We start from the raw sequence: 20,963 nt of genomic DNA on the forward strand, positions 1-20,963 counted from the left end.
ACCTAGGCGGAAAATTAGTTCCCTGACACCGGACTCTAGCGCTGCTTGCTCAGTAAACAGTGGTAGGTGTTATCGGTCTGGAGCCAAAATCGAGAAGGATATAGTGACTGACAGGTAGGCGTGGCAAACTATGAAATTATTGGTGGTGGGTGCGACATAGGACAAGCTACTGTGTAGTCATTGGTGGGTATTATAATGCGTATTTATGAGTAAAGAACAGTGCATAATAATTTTGTAATGAACAGTAAACAGGTAACAGTAGCGATGAATCTTTTAAAGATGGAAGAAATTTGTAACGAAAATAAAATGTTGGTTGATTTTTTGATGAAAACTAAATTAATAAAAGTTTCGTTCTGTTCATTTTTATGTTCTTCATTGTTTTTTTCTCATTATTAAAAGCAGATTTTTGGAGTTCATGAGTGATTTTACTATACTGTTGATTTAGGTTTGGTTACGAAAAAAGGAAAAGGTTTCTTTATTTTTCTTTATATATTTCATAACCTGACCTTAAATGGTAGGTTAGGAAATAATAGAAACAGTTTCCTTATATTTAGTGACCTAACCTTAAACGTTAGATTAGGAAATAATATAAGAAAAGAAAGAAAGAAAGAAAGATTCTATATACAGCAGACTCTCGATTTACTGGAATCGGATTAACTGGGACACTTCAAGACTCCAAATTTAAAAAAAAATAAAATAAAATCAACCAAAAATCATAAAATTCAAGTAATAACCAGAATAGTTATAAACAGATATTTTGCAAGTCGGAAATAAGCAACAAGAAGTGGCATTATAAGTCATTATTGGGAGATTAATGTACCTATTATCTTGCAACCCCGCTTGTCTTCACATCCGCCGCTCAAAAAAAAAAAAAAAAACACCTCGACCGAATGTTTAGTTTGTTTTAAGTGCGTCGCGTCGATTGTGTGTTCTGTTGCATCGCAAAAAGACAAATTTTTTTTCGTTAAGTCAGGGATATCGAAATTCGTTTTGTAAATATTTTTTTTTGTTTCGAAATCGCGAAAATGATCGGTAAACGCAAAAGAGTTGCGCTTTCAGTTAAACAGAAACTTAAAATCATTCAAAAGTTTGAAAATGGTGCATCCGTTAAATCTTTGATTAACCATTATAATGTTGGTGACCAAATCATACGCAACATCGTTAAAAATAAAGGGAAGATATTAAATTTAAAATCGACATCGCAAAAAATAAAGGCAAGCATTGAATTTGACACGCAAGTAGGACGTGTTAAGTTTTTTCGTTTTTTATCTATCGCCATATTTTTATAACTAGGTTGCTGAACATTTTTCGATACAGTAAGTCCCTGTCTTACGCAATTATGGATTTATGTAAAATTTTTTTCACTATTTTTTTTTTTTTAGGATTGTAAAATTTAAAATAAATAAAATAATACTAATAATAAGTAATCAATAACGACGATCACGGCATGCACAAATTGCACAAGTGAGATACAGAGTAACAAGCAAAAAAATAGGAAAGAGGAGAAGATTCTTAAAATTTATTTATGTTTTTTTTTTTTATGACTGAAGATTTCAGTGAAGGGGATGCACACTTCACCATAATAATGAAAAAACCCACAGAATTCCAGCTATTGGTATTATCACAAATGCAATAAGATCGTTTACGATCTGTTTATAATTAATTGCACTAAAAGAAAAGCCCAATAACCCAGAAAATGCAAATTGTTTTTATTGTTTTTTGGCAACCTCCAAAAATGTGCTTTAGTAATATATGAACTCACATGGGGCGATAATAGTGAGTTTTTGCCTTAACCCTGTGAAGTTCTTTACAGAAAATTTCGTTTTGACTGTTGTCATGGTGCCGACTAGGGCTTGCATAAAACTGAGAAATTTCAAAACTGAGTTTAACCGAAGTTTACTCTTAAAACTGGTTTTAAAACCGATTTTCTCAAACTTAGGGAAAATAATTAAAAGCTTGTAACACAGGTATTTATTTTTTGTCTTGGGTAGATTGTACAAATCGTAATCAAATCTTTTAAACAAAATCTATCACCTCTTATAGCAAAAAAAATAAAAAAATTAAAATGCTCCAAAAAAGTAACCAGCTTGAGATTATACAAAATTACAAATTGTATCCAAATCTTTTGAATAAAAACTATCTTCTCGTATAGTAAACAAAAAAATAATAAGCCCTATAATAATAATAATAAATAAATAAAAATAATGTGAAAAAAAAACAGCTTGGGGAAATTACCTTACTATTTATTGCTCAGCTTTTTTCTGAAAATGATCCTTTAAAAAATACAGTATATTAAGCATTTTTCCCGATAAACTTGACCTTATTTTTGTGATAAAGAGACCAGTGATCGAAAACATTCTCTCAGATTGGACACTTGTTCATTTAATGGTCAGCAATGCTCTATAAACTTTCTCCAGCTTTTCACTTCTACTGATAGCTGCTTCCAAAATTTTAAATTCTTTGCTGATTTCCAATTCACTCGGATATTTTGAAGGCTTTTCAGTTAATTTCTTTATTACACTATCATACTCTCGCATGAGTGTATCTCCAACATCGGAACTAGACAAGTCTTTGTTTTCTTCTAAAAGACCAGTTCATTTATTTTCAGTTTCTTCATTCAACACTAAGACTCCTTCGGAATGTTTTTCAAATAATCTCTGATAAATCTCTTCAGCATGCTTTTCAAAACTTGCTTACTTGGAAAATCAAAATTTTTGAACCTGAATCTTCTTTCCTAAACTTTTTGGGGTTGTGTAGATAGCTCAGCAAAGCCACAGTTTGGCAATTTCGTCTTGCATTGCAACGCTGCAAAAGGCTTTGGTGAAACTTTAAAGCAAATGGGTTTTCTGCTGTATCAAGCTTAGCAAGCAGAAATTCTATTGAAGACTCTGCTTTAAGTAAGTCTGTATCTTCTGAGGTTATAGCCTTCAGAATCATTTCAACTGGTCGCAAAGTTTCACATAGCAATTCAAGTGTTTTCCAGTCATCGTCAGACACAGCTTCAGTTGACAGTACTGCACAGAGCATTTGGAATGCAATTTTTCAATTTCAAAAATCTCTCAATCACATAGAATGTGCTATCCTATCTAGTCTAAGAACCTGCAGATAAATGAACCACTAGGTGGCAGTGATCACAGTGTGTTGAAGTGGGATTTACTCAAGGAGGTAACTACCATCAGAGGTAAAGGGGAAGGGTTTTTGTTTTCGTAAAGGCGACTATGATGGTCTGAGACAGTATTTAAATTCTATACAGTGGGACCAACTGATGATGTTACCAACAGCAAACTCAAAATGGGAAGCATTCAAGGAACTAATCTTGGTGGCTACCAGGCTTTACATACCAACTAAGAAATATTGTTCAAGGTTTAGGCCTAAATGGTTGTCAGATGGACTAATGAGACATGTGGCAGAGAAGAAAAATGCATGGGATACATACAAATTAATGGGTGACATGGAAGCCTATGATAGATATAAGTTGGTCTGTAACCAAGTCACAAAGGAGATTAGGCAGGCAAAGGCAGACTACGAAAAATCCTTGGCAAAGGATGCAAAGAAAAACAGAAAGGAGTTCTTTACATACTTGAACTCGAGAAGGAAAGGGATGAATCAGATTGGTCCACTGGATATTGATGGTTCAACAGTTGAGGATCCTGCTCAGGTGGCTAACAATCTAAACGAGTATTTTGCATCTACATTCACGCATGAGGAGTTATTCAGGAAGGAGAATGATGTAGGTAAAGTAAACATTGGCAGTGAGCTGGATGATTTTGTAATAACCGAGAGGAAAGTGGAGGAGAGATTGTTGAGGATAAACATAAAAAAGGCACCTGGGGTGGATGGGATCTATCCAGTTATATTAAAGGAGGCAGCAAAGGAAGTATGCAAACCCTAGCCATAATTATGAGAGCTTCTTTGGACTCAGGGGAGGTACCCATAGACTGGAGATGTGCAAATGTAACCCCAATTCACAAAGGAGGATCAAAGGCTGACACAAGTAATTATAGACCTGTTAGTTTAACTTCTGTTCCAGGTAAATTAATGGAGGCACTGGTTAAAGAAGCACTGCAGGATCATCTAGACAAGAATTCAGTTATAGCTCAGACGCAGCATGGTTTTGTTAAGGGCAGGTCTTGCCTGACCAATTTGATTGGATACTATGATGTAGTCACAAAAGAACTGGATGCAGGGAATAACTTTGATATTATATATTTGGATCTCTAGAAAGGCTTTTGATACTGTTGCACATGGAAGACTGCTGCACAAATTGGAGCAGTGTGGCATTGGAGGCAAATTGCTGCTATGGATAAGGGGATGGTTGAGTGGCAGAAGACAGAGAGTGGTAATCAATGGACACTGCTCTACGTGGACTAATGTTATTAGTGGAGTTCCTCAAGGTTCAGTGTTGGGTCCATTGTTGTTTTCGGTGTTTATGAATGATATTGATGATGGGATATCAAGTTTAATGTCTAAGTTTGCAGATGATACAAAGGTTGGCAGGGTCGTTAAGGACACTACTGACGCTATGCTGCTGCAACAGGATCTGGAAAGGTTGAACAGATGGGCTGAGAGGTGGCAAATGAAGTTTAACATTGACAAATGTAAAGTACTACATATGGGTAACAGTAACCCCAGAGCAATGTATCAACTCTGCGGTACTACACTGACAGTGGTGGAGAATGAAAAGGACCTGGGGGTAATTGTGCAGGCAGATATGAAGTTCTCTGAGCAGTGCAGACGAGCTGCAAGAGTAGCTCATGGTGTCTTGTCAATGATATACAGGAATTTTTCTAGCAGGGATAAGGAGGTGATTATTCCCTTGTATAAGGCAATGGTTAGGCCACATCTTGAGTACTGTATACAGGTCTGGAGGCCTCATTTCAAGAAGGATGTAGAGCTGCTGGAACGGGTACAGAGAAGGGCAACAAGATTAGTAAATGGAACAAAGGGTTGCTCTTACGAAGAAAGGCTTAAGTTTTGCAAATTACAGAGTCTGGAGACTAGGCACCGGCGAGGTGATCTGATAGAGGTGTATAAGGCTTTGAATGGTTTGAGCATGCTCAATGCCAATGGGATTCTTCATCTTTCTCAGAATAATCACCTCAGAGGGCATAAATTCAAATTGAGGAAGGACGGATGTCGGATAGATGTGCGGAAATTTGCCTTTGGCCAGCGGGTGGTTGGTTGGTGGAACCGACTTCCATCACTTGTTGTTGAAGTTGATAGCCTAAACAAATTTAAAGCTCAACTGGACAGGTATTTCGACCGAACGGAGGGGTGAAATGGGAGAGGGGTTTTTTTTTTTTTTTTTTTTTTTTTGGCTGATGCTGAATAAGCTTGCTTTCTTGCATCATATGCCTCTACTAATGCTAATGCTAAGTTTATATTCTTTCCCATTAAATTTTGCTTTAACAAAATTTTGTAATATGTCATTTTTGGTAGGCGATTTTTGAAAAGCTTGCAAATTTTTCTGACTTTGTGAATAGTTTGTGCAATATTGGCCATTGGATTGAAGAAACAAATGAGCTCATCGGTAAAGGCGGTTTGATAAAGCATGCCTTGCTGTCTTTCTTCAACTTCTTCATTATCAATACTTTCTTCATTGCCTTTGGGAGACTCAGAGATTGTGGCACCATAATTGATTGCTTTTTCATAAAGTACATCTATAACTGACAGATGTATACAATGGGTTATACATTGTTGATGATTAGGCATAATTTGCTTGCCAAACTTAATCATCACTGCTGCTCCATCGGTGGTGCAGGCAACAATATCTTCATCCAAGTTCAAACCAAATTCCTTCAAGTGTCCATTCACAATATGCTCAGTTCTTCTGCTATCAAGTGAACCATTAATCTCAATAAGACCTAATGACCAATGATTGTCTTTAGAATGCACATTTATATTCATATACCTTTTATTTTGTATAGACGTATATCCGTCTAGAGCATAGGTTCCCAAACTTTTTTGGGCCACCACCCACTTTGCAAGAAATAAATTTTGTAACGCCCCCCATTATAACTGTTTTCCGTGTTCAAGCCGTTTGATATTTTCGACGTAAATAGCAACTAATGATACATTACTCCTTATTCCGTTAAATTATTGAAAAAGTAGTGGCCAATATGTGCTTCATCTTGAACACAGTTATTGCTATTCCGATTTTGATGAAACATAGCCCATATGTAAAGATTGTAAAGTGTATGCTCGAATAACATTATGCACAGTTTCATGCAATAGTTTAAATATGAAAATTCAGAATACATATTAAGAGATTGCAAATTCATTAGTAAGAATCTTATTGTAATAATTAAAACACCATCAAATGTATTAGAAAATTGTTTATTTCGAACTTACAAAGTAAAAATACAAAGGAAAAATAACAAATTAATGTGAAGGATGAGCCTGATGCATTTTTAAAAGTTTGTTAATATCGGGTTCAACTTTCGTTAAAAACCTTCGTAAATCGCCACGCTCAGTTATATGCAATCAGTTCCGTTTCTTAGATAGTAAATTCGCTACAGCACTAAACCCACGCTCAGCCAAATAAGAAGATGGAAAGGCAATTAAAAATTTCTGCACTATTTAAATTTCTAGTGTCGGTATTGATTTCTGAAGCCAGAACTATATTACAAATATAGTTCTGGCTTCAGAAACTATATTACTATATTACAGAACTATATTACTACAAATATTACGAATAGGAATGTATTTCTCTTGAAAAAACTTATGGTATTAAATATAGATTCTCCCTTTGTATCCGCTTCCAAATATTTAGCAAATAATAATCCTTGACAAACTTTTTCTTCTTTTATGAATCGTACGTATGATAAGAGTAGTGCTTCACTATTTGAGAGGCTTCACTATTTGAGAGAGTTGATTCATTGAGCTGAATGGAAAATTGGCATCTCTTCAAATAATCGCACAATGATTTTAAGAAGCTTGTAATCTGCCATTACATTGTTTAGTGGACGACGCAAAAAGTTTTGATATAGTTGGACATTTAAAATATTTTTCTTCTAGTACTTGAAAATAGGACAAATCTTTATCCTTTTCGTCAGCATGCATTTTAGTCAAATGCTCTTGTAGCCTAGAAGGCTTCATTGCTTCATTCGAAAATACTTTTTGGCAAATCAAGCACATAGGTAATAATTGGTTCGTAGGAGACTGAATAAAGCCATATTTCAAATACTCAATACTGTACTGTCGACATTTTTTCTTAGATTCAGACATAATGAAGTAATAAAAGTTGCAACAATATTCACAAAATAAAAGATTTAATTTACACTTTGTATGACTCCACTTATCTATCACACTTTTGACTGATGATTGTAATGAAACTTATTCCTAAACAGCAAAAATGTACGATCACATATCAATTTATGAATTATTATGTCGGCAAAACGGCCTTGGAAGCTTTGAAGATGAAATGTGCTACAGCATTAGTTTAAAATTCGCGCCTAATCTGTCTCAAACGAATCAACAGACGTGGAGATATAATTGACTAGTCAAGCTTACATCATTTGCGTTACCACAGCAATTTCATGGATGTACATTTGATCTTCTTACGAACTTTCAACAAAATATTTCTATTCATAGCTGCGTTATAAACTTCAAAAACTGATGTCGAAGGAACTTCGCATGCATCTTACCTGGTGTGCAAACGAAAAAAAAAAAAATATATATATATATATATATATGCTACAAGTAACGGATTGTTTTATATGCATTTGATACCATCAAAAAATTTGAGTGAAATATTGAATTTTCATTATCACACACACCCGAAAAATTCATCATAAAGTGTCATATGTTTCCTTGCTTGAATTCCATTCTGAGCTGCAAATGTAATTTCACTTCTCTTTGCACTGACAGAGCTGATGTTTGCCAAATGAAGGAAAATGGAGTTTGTTTTCCTGAAATTTCCACTTCCTTTCATTCACTTGGGGGAAAAAAAACTCCTTAGGAAATATGATCTGTTTGCCTTTCAAAAACAGTTGTTGCTACTGTTTCGCTTTATTGTTTCTTATGTCAACTCACAGTAGCTCGCGTTTCAAAGGCCCTAGCCTAATTAGGGTAGGTTTAGAAAAATAACAGAAAAAAAGGCCAAAAAAAATACACACTTGATGTCACATTTTTGTCATTTGCGTGAAATTCAATAGGTGTTGAAAATTGAAGTGGGAAGTGGAAAAATCGAAGAAAACAGTTCTGGCTTGACCTATAACGAATTTCAGCTGTGTCCTATAGCTGAACCTTCACCTATAGCTGGATTTCAGCTGTAAAAATTATAGAATTTATTAGTTGACCTTTGAACTGGGTCCAGTGGACCCGAGAAAATAAAAATACGGATAAGGAGCCACCGACCCCTAGACTGCCTGAACGCCCCCAATTGCTTCAGTGCCCACAACCACCCCCCCTCCCTAGAAGGCTTCAGTGCCCACTAGGGGGCGGTACCGCCCACTTTGGGAACCTATGGTATAGAGTCAATGAATACCGTGCACAAAAAAAACCAATGAATTTTTGAAATGCTGAATGAGTTCTTCTTTCTTAGTTTTATAATAATTCAGAACCATATTTTTAACTCCATTCACACTGAGGCTGGTGGTAATTTATCATATTTATTTCTCTGAAGGTGAAGGCTTGATTGTATAAACTCACTCTTGGCAACTGAATTAAAAGAAAATCCATCTAAAGCAGCTAATTTTGAAATCTCTTCTTCCATAGATTTTTTAACAATAAAGTTTTCTAATGTTCTTACCATTTTTACGGGAGGTTCACTGTTATCTTGTTTAATGTCAATCTGATGCATTTTCTTTAAATGCAACGTCAAAGATGATGTAGATCCTCCAGACGACTTCATTATCTTCTGATATTTCGAATATTGTGCTTCATCTTTGCTTTTTCGAGCAAAATAATTCCATACATTTGATTTCATCTTAGACATATTAAGAGTAATAAATATTAATTAGTAGGAATTTATATCACCGACAATTTTAAATAAAAAGATTGAAGATAAAGGCACAATACTATGCGTCACTCCCGCAAGCACTGAATGAAGAGTCTGAACGAGGCAAGTTTCAAAATTTTCACAAAAGAAATTTTTTTATTTATTTACTTGCAATTTTTTTTCCCCAATTAAATCTATTGTATTTTCAAAATTACATAAAAGCTAAATTTGGTGAAGCTGCTTTTTGGAGAACATTTGATCGCAAATTTAATAGGAATAAAGAAGCAAAAAACTTTCTACGATTGAAATTTGATGCAATATTCAGCGAATCTGTTTCTAGTGGGTAACCATCAATAAGGCACATTTCATAACTTGTCTGGCGAACAAGATAGATGGAACGGAGAAATGTTGAGCATTTTCTTTTACGCTATCGCTCCAACTCACTCAGTCGTAAATGAGTACACCTGCATCATGCCATGATACAGGTGGGAAGATAAAAGGTACCCCTCCTAGATTTGGGCCACTTGCCCATGAGATTCGTACCTAAACATAAAATAAAATAAAATAAAATAAAAAACATGTTTAAAACAAAGCAGTTGAAAGATCCAGACAAACGAACAAACAAAAGAAAATGTGCATAACAAAAAACTATATTCAGGGGCTAACTAAGAAAATATTTAAATCCGGTTTTCGAAGCTCGGTTTCGGTTTTAACAACTCAATATGAAAACCGATTTAACCGGTTTTATAAAACCGGTTTGCAAGCCCTAGTGCCGACTAAGAGAATTAGTGACAGGGTACTAGTAAATCTATCAAGAAAAGGAAAGCGATCCAGTTGGATCAGAAAATTAAAATAATAAGGATGTATGAAAATGGTCAAAGATTAACAAGTATCGCTTTGATTCAGATTTGTCAAAAATAATAATTTGTCAATTCGGGAATGACTAGTAACATATTGCTGCTATATTTAGCAGCAATATGTTACTGCTATATTGCTGCTACATATTGCTGCTATATTTAGCAGCAATATGTTACTAGTCATTCCTGAATTACGTAAAACTCAACAAAGTAAGAAGTCCTGGAACGTATCTCTTACGTGTGTCAGAGACTTCTGTATTTGTGGATTAACTGGGAAATCGATTATCTGGGATATGGTTTACTGTATATATAAATAAATAAAAATAAATTTTCTGTTTATACTCCAGGACGACCAAACGGTCAGAGGAGTTCGCATGATAGATTGAATACAAGAAACGGCACCGTCTTCAGCAGTCACGGGCTTGAACCCCAGTCACTCAAGGCACGTGTACTTATGCACCCACGCGCCTGACCACTAGGCTACGGTGGCCTTTATATATATATAGTGAACAGCTATTGAGGTGTTGATTGACATTATGATACGTGTATATCCACATGAGTGTCTTTAAAAATAAAAGTACCATAATAAAAAAATATTTTGTTAATAAACAATTTATGCACTAGTCCACATGATCCTAAAGAAAGAAGGTTAGGTTACCCCCTCCATTTTGGGAGGGGTTCAAGCTCCCATGGGATTCAAGTGGAGGTAACCTGACCTTTTTTCATCATTAGGGCATATTATTGAACAAGAAAATAAAAATACAGTCATAAAAAAATTTATTTTTTATGAATGTATTTCTAAAAATAACTGTGATTTTAACGAAAAAAGGGCGCCTGCGTAGCTAGGTGGGCAGGAGCAGCAGTGCGTAGCACATGCTTCTTGATTAGACTGGGGTTCAAGCCCGTGACACCCAAATACGGAGGATGCGGAAAGGTCAGGGAATGACAACCGCATATCCCCGGAGCAATATGGCCTTAGTTGCTAATGCTCCTAAAATCCAAATAATAACAAATAACATTAAAGAAAAAAGTTTAGGTTACCCCCTCCACTTCGGGAGGGGTTCAAGCTCCCATGGGATTCAAGTGGAAGTAACCTGACCTTTCTTCACCATTATGGAAAGCATTCATTAGGGCAAGTTACCACTAGTGCTTCTGAGTGCTACTAAAATTATACTAACCTGATGTTATCGTGTGTTGTGTTTGCGCACCAATCAGCACATCGTTTTCCACGCCTACCTATCAATCAATATATCGTTCTCGACTTTGCTGCAGGCCAATAACACATACCGTCTATTTACTGAGAGAGTAGCGCTAGAGTGCCATATCGGTAAACTAATTTTCCGCGTAAGTTTTCCAACGTTTCTCATCATTCTCATGTTGGCTTTCTTTACCTTCGCCATTTTTACTGTTATCCACATACTTTATGTTGTTTAAATAAGCTTTACCCACATTACAAAGCGTATTTCATATAATCCGGACACCTCTCAGCCCCTATTAGTCCGGCTTAACGAGGGTTTACTGTACATATGACATACATGATATCCTTGCTGATGAGGTAGAACATGCATTGAAGAAAATGAAGAATCAGAAAAGCCCCAATATAGATGAAGTTATTGCAGAGTTGTTAAAATTAGGAGGAAGAGACATGACACAGAAACTGGAAGACTCTTCTCAAAATACACTAGGAAAGGCGTGATGTCTAAGGAGTGAAATAATGCAATCATAATTTTGCTGCATAAGAAAGGAGATAAATCAAAAATCAGAAATTACAGATCAATTAGTTTGCTGTCCCACATCTACAAGTTGTTCACAAGAGCCTTTACTAATCTCCTCATTATTCAACTTAGAACTCCATGAGCACTCCCAACTAATGGTTCCTATATTGTCAGTTCCGTAATGTTATTTGGTTCATGAGAGATGATCAGATCTAGAACGTTTTTCCCTAGTAATTTCCCTTAATATGCTGATTCAAATAACACACACTTAGTTGATTTGAAAGTCGTTTCCTGTTGTGACTTTCCCTCCTGCTTGTTCCAATCAATTAAGGGTAAAGTGAAATCACCCACAGGACATTCACACTTGCTAACCTATTCCATTTGCATGTAGATGGTCTCTTTATAACCTTCTGAACGGTCGATTACTTCTACTCTCACTACACCTTTGCTCGCAGCTAACACCACACAGATTTTGTACTAGCACAAATGACTTCTGAATCAGGTACAGCTTTTGTCGCACTCAGGCTGCTTTTAATAAGAAACATGATCCATTACCCCTTCTATCTTCCCTGCCCTTTCTATATGCATTGTACATACCATAGTGTAACACTTCATTCCCTATTTCTGGGAGGACCATGTTTCTGTTAGCCCTAGTATGTCAGCATTAGTTGTCCTAACCAGGATTTCAAATTCATTGATTTTATTGACATCACTATATACACAGTTAAGTATAAGTTTACTTATTTCTTATATAGTTTACTACACTGACAATCCACTCAGTTATTTTAACTTGTTTCTCTAGCATACGTCCTGCTCATCTGAAATGTCACTACTGATAACACTCGTTACTGAAATGTCAGTAACGAGTGTTATCAGTTGATCCCACTGCCAGTTGATCCCACTGTATAGAATTTAAATACTGTCTCAGTCCATTGTAGTCGCCTTTACGAAAGCAATACCCCTTCCCTTTACCCCTAATGGTAGTTACCTCTTTGAGTAACTCCCACTTCAGCACATTGTGATCACTGCCACCAAGTGGTTCATTTATCTGCAGATTCTTAATGCATGAAGAATCACTACTGATAATCAAATCAAGAGTATTACTCCCTCTAGTTGCCTCCCGAACATGCTGATGTAGAAAACAATCATCCAATAAATCCACAAAAGCCTTGCTACTGTGTGAGTGACCAGCCCCCAAATTCCAGTCAATATCTGGGAAATTAAAATCCCCCATTATAAGACTCTCTGATTTACTGGCCCACTCTATTTCTCCGAACAGTTTCTTATTATACTCATCAGAGTCATTAGGCCTATAGCACACTCCTACTCTCAATTTTGATCTCCCAATGCTTATGTCACACCAAACTGACTCGACACTGCACTGTCCAGCGATGTCGACTGGCTTCACTTCCTTGGATTTTATGTGTTTTTTAACTAATAGCATAACCCCTCCTCCCTTCCTATCCTGTCTATCCTTTCTGTAGACATTGTACTCCCCAAATTCCAGTTCTGCATTTCTTATATCTGTGTGACACCACGTCTCTGAAATCCCCACAATATCTGCCTTTGATGTTTTGAGCAATACCTCAAATTCATCAAATTTATTTACTAAACTCCTAGCATTGGTGTACACACAAGTATACATGCACCTGTTCTTTTTCTTAGCTACCCTAACACAACCCATGTGTTTACTTGTACCCCAATGATTCCCAGCAGTCTCTGAAATATCCTGCATCTTATTTTCCAGGCTGCGGCTCATTCCAATAGAAGCAGTGCAAGAATCACTTTCACCTCTGCCAGTGGCTACTGTTAATCTATTAGTCCTTGTATCCCCCCAATCTAGCAGTTTTCCGACCCACCTAACATTGCCTCGATAGCATCAGCAAACATTCTTGCACCCTTTCTATTTAAGTGTATCCTATCCCTGTAGAAGCAGTCTCTCCTGTTAACAAGTACAGACCAGGCTGAAAAAAATTCTACCCCTTGAGCCCTGCACAATCTTTCCAGGGCCGAATTGATTGACAGGGCTCTCATCATATACTCCCTCCTATCGTGTCTGGGCAGAATTGCAGACACTTTCAATTTCAACCCTAATTCACGGCTTTTTTTCATCAGTGACCTGTACTTGTCAAGTAATTCCGCCGGTCTCCTACTCTTAATGTCATTAGTGCCAACGTGTACAACTATATCACCTTTTGTGCCCTTAAAAGATGATATTCGCTCTACAACGTCATCAACCTTTGCCCCTGGCAGACATACCCTGGTCCTGTTCCACCTATCTCTTTTACAAAGCATGTTCCCCGTTTCCCTGACAATAGAGTCACCAACAACTACTAGTTCCTTCGGGACCAGCGCATTCTGCCTTGGGGGTTGTCTCTGTGTCACGCGATGCCCAAGTGCAAGCTCTGGCGTTGATGTGGGCAGCTGAGAGCTTGATGGGCCCCTCAATTTAGTTTCTTCGAGGGCATCCACCCTGTCTTTCAAGCTCTCATATAGGCCCACAAGAACGCCGAGTTGTTGGCTGATATCGATACACTCCTTGCATCGCGCACACACAAAGACATCCCCCTTGGTAGTATCATGTCCTGTACCCGATTGCTCTGCAAACATCAAGCAAACAGTGCATTTTATAAGGCTGTGAGTCAGAGGACAACTGCCCCCCTCAGTTCTCCCCTGGGCCACAGCATTCCCATTAGCTTGAGCCCTTTGCTTTGCTGCTCTGGTTTGAGTCATGATTTAGATTTACTTTCAATAAAATTTCAATTTCTGTACAAAATTAAATCCTAAACTTGTATCCAAACACAGTTATAACGCTATATTTATGTTTCAGTAACGAGTGTTATCTACGGAATATTTACGTTTCAGTAACGAGTGTTATCTACGAAATATTTACGTTTCAGTAACGAGTGTTATCTGCCTGATGTTATCTGCCTGACGTTTATCTGATGATAAACCCTTAATGCTTTTACAGTGGGATCAACTGATCAACTACCCTCCAAACATCTTCCCAATATCTGCTGTTGTAGCAATATACAAGATCTCTTGATATGTGTAAAAGCATTAAGGGTTTATCATCAGATAAACGCATATCTCTATTACCTCTGTACTCACACCAAGTGGCAGTTTCCCTGAATCCAGATTCTTTTCTTCAACAATTCCATTAATTTCGTTTATTCCTTTGCAAACCTGATCACATTACATGTCTCCTGTAATCTGGCTGCTTTGGAGGCTTGGACTGGTGGATGATTTGCAGGCTGGAGTCCAGTTCCTCAGTGTTCCTATGTTGATCGGATGTCCGCACTAAGCACGGTGTCGATATGGTGACCGGGGGAGCCCAGAGTCACCAGGTTGACTAAGGAGAAGCGAATCATCCCAGGGTGGAAATGCAGCAGGCAAAAGCTTCCGCATTGTGCAGTAGTGGGATCGCATCTGTGAATAGGCAGTGAGAAACAGCCAGTCTAATAAAACCAGACCCAGTTCTTTAACTCCAGGGGCTCACATCTAGTGAGTATGGGCTTGGCACACCCAGGGTCCTGAGCTGGATATCATCATTCTTCTTTTTCTTGGTGATTCCCTTCTATTTCTGATTCTCTCTCTCACAGGGTAACTTGGGAATTTTTTTTTGGCTGGTGCAGCATAAGCCTCAGGCTTCCTTGCACCGTATGGCTAATAATAATAATAATAATACTGGAAAAAAACCCTTCCATCACCTTTGCCCCAATGTATCTTGTCTCCATAAAATAGATTCCTTTTATCCTACAAGACCATGCTGACAAAAATTTCTTCCAAAAGCTTTGCAAAGTCCTTCATGTCTTGAATTAATCCACAAGGCTTTCAGTGTGTAGTTCCTATTATTGTGCATAGGCAGAATTGCAGACACATACATATTCTAACCTAACTCACAGGATTTTTTCCAGCATGGTTCTATATTTTTCCAACAAACTGCCAGTTCATGTTTCATGTGTTCTTAAATATCATTAGTTCCCTCATGAATACTAATGCTCTCTTTAAATCCTCGAAAATCTGACAATCTGTTAGTGACAACTGATTGTTACCACTTAATTGTTGCTCCTGTTATTAAAAAAAGAGGCGAGAACAAGGTTGTGTGGCAGAAATGCGAATGGATGAGTGGAGTTACCAAAAGAGATAAAGTGAAAAATGAATATGTTAGAGGAAGACTAAAGAGAACACCAATTATCACTGTTCAACAAAAAAATTTTTTTTTGAATTTGTTTCTAGGAAGTCATGCATAACGCTTTTAAAGGCTTCCCAAGCTGCGTTCTCATTACCCTGGAGGACTTGCTCAAAGTTTTCATCCTTTAAAAGTTCAAGAATTTGCGAACCAAGAAAGATTCCTTCCTTAACCTTAGCATCACTCAACATTGGATATTCTCCTCTCAGGAACTTGAAGGCTTTTCCATCCTGGTTCATTCCCTTAATAAAGTTCTTCATAAGTCCCAGTTTGATGTGTAAAGGGGGAAGGAGAATTTTGCTTCGATCAACCAGAGGATTGTGCTGGACATGTTTTCCTCCAGGGTGCAGATTTTCCCTTATAGGCCAGACTTTTCTCTTGTAGTGTGAGGACCTAGCTCGACTATCCCACTCACATAGGAAACAGCAGTACTTTGTGTATCTCAATTGCATATCCAGCAGTATTGCAATCAGCAGCTTCAAGTCTCCACAGATCTGCCACTGGTGACCTTTGTACTTCATTGCTTCCAGAATTAATTTCATATTCTCATATGTCTCCATCATTTTTCGGTTTTTTTTTTTTTTTCAGGTTTATGGACAAAAATTATGTAAAAATCCAGGATGCCACATAAATGTGTTAACAGTGTTGACAATTTTTGTTATGTGTGGTAATGTAGCATTTTCCGAGTGGAAAATGTCACATCACCACATTGCCACTGTGGAGCAAAACAGTTTTTAAACTTAGCTTTGATGAGTCTATGAATAGCCTCCAGTCCTGTGAGTTGTGCTCCACATTCGAAGCTGTCATCAAACCATTGACATCACAGGAGGCAACAAGGTTGTTTTCACTTTTAAAATATGGAGTCAAAGCATTCTGCCTACTCCTGTACAGAAACACCTTGACATTTGGTTGCAGAAGATGCCACTATTGGAGCCTTGATCCCAGAAGCTCTGCTTTATCTTTCGATAGATCTAGGTCTCGAATTAGATCACTTAGTTCACCTTGAGTGATTTTGTGTGACTCACTTGACGACTCAGGTTCTGGCACAAAATCAGGATCCTGTGATGTTGAAGGCCCAGGTTGACCATCATTCCTCACACTGCCTCCATCTTCATCAGACTCCAAAGTGTACTCTTCTGTAGGGTAAGGAACAGGCAGACCATCCCCATGTGGCAGTGGTTGGATAGCCGACAGGATGTTGGGGTATTCCACAGTCCTTTCCTTTTTTTTCTTTTGACATGCCATGCTGAAGAGGAGGCACCATGATTTGAAGGCTCCCTCCAAATCATTGGGATGGCAAAAGGCATGGAACGTCCTTTGTTATTCAACCATCCACAGATATTTACAGCACATGTGTTGCAGCAATTATGATGTGTCCAGGGTTTGTCTTCATCCCCTAACCTTACAGCCAAAATAATGGTAGTAGGCTATCTTCACAAAAGTGCAGTCAATTGGCATTTCCAAGTGGAAAATGTCACATCACCACACACAATAACAAAAATTGTCAACACTGTTAACACATTTATGTGGCATCCTGGCTTTTTACATAATTTTTGTCCATAAACCTGAAAAAAAAAAAAAAAAAAAAAAAAAAAAAAATGATGCACAGACAAAAAACAAATACAAAAGACTAACACAAAAGAGGAGAGACATATAAAGAGAAGAGAAGGGGTAACAATGTATTCATAAACATGATCCTGGGTTTGTGGGTGGAGGCTACGTTGAAACACTTAAGATGACATGGATAGAGGTTGTGAAAAAAAGAGATGGAGGAGGGTGGAGTTAAAAGGACTTGACCCAAGACAAAAAAGAATGCTATAGCAGGATACAAAAATCTGACCCCAAAAAGATGGGATAAGCTATGGAAAGAGATTGACCAAACTACAGAACGACACAATTTTTTTTTTTTATCTACCTTCATTTTATCATATTTTAGTAGTAATACAGAATATATGCAAAAAGGATAGGTGGAACAGGATCAGGGCATGTCTGCCAGGGGAAACGTTGATGACGTTGTAGGGCAGATAACTTTTAAGGGCACAAAAGGGATATTGCTGTACACGTTGAAACTAATGACATTAAGAGTAAAAGATCTGCAGATTTACTTAACAAGTATAGGTCAATGTTGAAAAAAAGTTGCGAGTTACAGTTAAATTTCAAAGTGTCTGCAATTCTGCCCAGACACGATAGGAGGGAGTATATGATGAGAGCCTTGTCAATCAGTTCGGTCCTGTAGAGACTGTGCAAGGCTCATGGGATAGAATTTTTTTCAGCGTGTTCTGTACATGCTAACAGGATAGACTGCATCTACAGGGACGGGATACACTTAAATAGAAAGGGTGCAAGAATATTTGCTGATATTATTGAACAAGAAAACTGCTAGCTTGGAGGAATTCACAGACTAAAAGCTCAACAGTAGCCACAGGCAGAGGTGAAAGTGATTCTTGAACTGCTTCTATTGGAATGAGCAGCAGCCTAAAGAGCAAGTTGCTAGGGATTTCAAGAACTGCTGGGAGTCAGCACAGCACAAATAAATACATGGGCTGTGTTAGGGAAACTAAGAGTAAAAATAGATGCATGTATACTTGCTTTTTCACCAATGCTAGAAATATAGTAAATAAATTTGATTTATTTGAAGTACTGGTCAAGACATCAAAGGCAAATATGTGCTTATATCTGTGAGACATGGTGTCACACAGATATAAGCAGTGCAGAATTGGAATTTGGGGAGTACAATATGTACAGAAAGGATAGACAGGGTAGGAAGGGAGGAGAGGTTATGTTGTTAGTTAAGAAACACAAAATCTAAGGAAGTGCATCCAGTTGACATTGGTGGACAGCACAATGTTGAGTCAGTTTGGTGTGACATAAGCACTGGAAAATGAAGAGTGTGTTATAAGCCTAATGACTGGTGAGTAAATTAAAAACAATTGTGCAGAGGAATAGAATGTGGCAGCAAATAAAAATGTCTTGTAATGGGGGATTTTAAACTTTCTAGATATTGACTGGAACTTGTGGGTTGGTCACACACACTAGCAAGACTTTTGCGGATTTATTGGAGGATTGTTTTCTACAGCAACATGTTCGAGGGGCAACCAGAGGGAATAATACTCTTGATCTTATTATTAGCAGTGATTATTCATAAATTAAGAATTTGCAGATAAAGGAACCACTAAGTGACAGTGATCACAATGTACTGATGTGGGATTTACCTCATGATGTAATTGCCATCAAGGGTAAAGGGTTTTTGCTTTCGTTTGTTTTGTTTTGTTGGTTTTTAGGAGCATTAGCAACTAAGGCCATATTGCTCCGGGATATGCGGTGGTCATTCCTTGACCTTTCCGCATCCTCCGTATTTGGTGGTGACGGGCTCGAACCCCGGTCTAATCAAGAAGCGTGTGCTGCCCACTGCTGCTCCTTCCCACCTGGCTACGGAGGCGCCTATTTTTGCTTTCGTAAAGGTAACTACAGTGGTCTCAGAGAGTTTTTAAATTCTATACAGTGGAACAAACTGATGGTGTTAAAAATGACAAATTCTAAATGGGAAGTCTTCAAGGAATAAATCTTGGAAGCTACAAGGCTTTTCATACCAACTAAGAAATATTGTTCAGGATTTAGACCTAAATGGTTATGAACTAATGAGGCTAGTGGAAGAGAAGAAAAATGAATGGGATGCATATAAATTATCAGATGACACAGAAGTCTATGGCAGATATAAGCTAGTTTGTAATCAAGTCACAAAGGAGGTTATGCAAGCGAAGACTGATTACGAGAAATCCTTGGCAAAGGATGCAAAGAAAAACAAAAAAGGGGTTCACATCTGATGGGTATGGGCTTGGCACACCCAGGGTCCTGAGCTGGATATCATCATTCTTCTCTTTCTTTGTGATTTCCTTCTCTCTCTCTCTCTCTCTCTCTCTCTCTCTCTCTCTCTCTCTCTCCCCCCCCCCCCCCCAGGGTAACTGGAATTACTTTTCGCTGGTGCAGCATAAGCCTCAAGCTTCCTTGCACCCTATGGCTAATAATAACAGTAATAATAATAAAGCCTTCTTTACTTATGTAAACTCTAGAAGGAAGGGAATGAATCAGATTGGTCCACTTGATATTGATGATACACCGTTGATGATTCTGCTCAGATAGCTGACACACTGAATGAGCATTTTGCATCTACAATCACACATGAAGAATTCTGTAAGGAAGGGGAGGACAGAAGTATACTAAACTCTAACAGGTAGCTAAATGATTTTGTAATAACAGAGAGCAAAGTGGAGGAGAAATTGCTGAAGTTAAACATAAAAAAGGGTCCTGGGGTGGATTTAATCTATCCAGTTATATTGAAGGAGGCAGCAAGGGAAGTAATCAAAACCTTAGCAATAATTATGAGAGCATATTTAGTTTCGGGCGATGTTCCCATGGACTGGAGATGTGCAAATGTATCCCCAATTCACAAAGGGAATTCAAAGGGTGACAAATAATTATAGACTTGTTAGTTCTATTCTGGGGAAAATAACGGAATCACTGATTAAAAAAGCGTTGCACGATCATTTAGGCAAGATTGCAGTAATAGTTCAGACACAGGAGGGTTTGTTAAGGGGAGGTCTTGTCAGACCAATTTGATTGAATACTATAATGTGGTCACAAAGGAACTGGATGCAAAAAATAATTATGATATCATATACTTGGGTTTCAGGAAAGCTTTTGATACTGTTGCACATGGAAGGCTCTGTACAAATGGGAGAAGTATGGCATTAAGGGCAAGTTGCTATAATGGATAAAGGGGTTGTTGAGTGGGAGACAGCAGAGAGTGGTAATAAATAGACCCTGCTCAAAGTGGACTAATGTTATTAGTGGAGTCCCCCAAGGTTTGGTGCCGAGCCCATTTGTTTTGTGTATTTATCAATGATATCAATGAAAGTATATCAGGCTTAATGTCCAAGTTTGCAGATGACACAAAGGTTGGCAGGGTTGTTAATGACAGTAAAGACAGTACGTTACTGCAATAGGATCTAGAAAAGGTAGGCAGATGGGCTGAGAAGTGGCAACAAAAGTTTAACATTTAAAAATGTAAAGTACAGCATATGGGTAGCAGTAACCCAAGAGAAACATCAACTCCATGGTACTACACTCTGAGAAGTGGAGAATGAAAAAGATCTGGTGGTAACTGTGCAGTCAGATATGAAGTTTTCTGAGCAGCACAGATAGATTGGAAGAGCAGATCATGGAGTCTTGTGAATGATATATAGGAATTTTGCTAGCAG

At 37.7% G+C, this 20,963-nt stretch overlaps 1 protein-coding gene and 1 pseudogene across 6 annotated transcripts in view; one reads left to right on the forward strand and one right to left on the reverse strand.

Annotated features, from left to right (window-relative positions):
• Positions 1 to 20,963, reverse strand: part of LOC150088229 (TIP41-like protein) — a 299,210-nt gene that overhangs the window by 35,897 nt on the left and 242,350 nt on the right. The gene's annotated exons all lie outside the window — the stretch shown is intronic.
• On the forward strand, positions 14,715 to 14,996 carry LOC150088230 (signal recognition particle RNA; annotated as a pseudogene).

Source organism: Mastigoproctus giganteus, chromosome 3 (assembly GCF_048544385.1).
Source record: "Mastigoproctus giganteus isolate SK-2022 chromosome 3, ASM4854438v1, whole genome shotgun sequence".
NCBI classification, from domain to species: Eukaryota; Metazoa; Arthropoda; class Arachnida; order Uropygi; family Thelyphonidae; genus Mastigoproctus; species Mastigoproctus giganteus.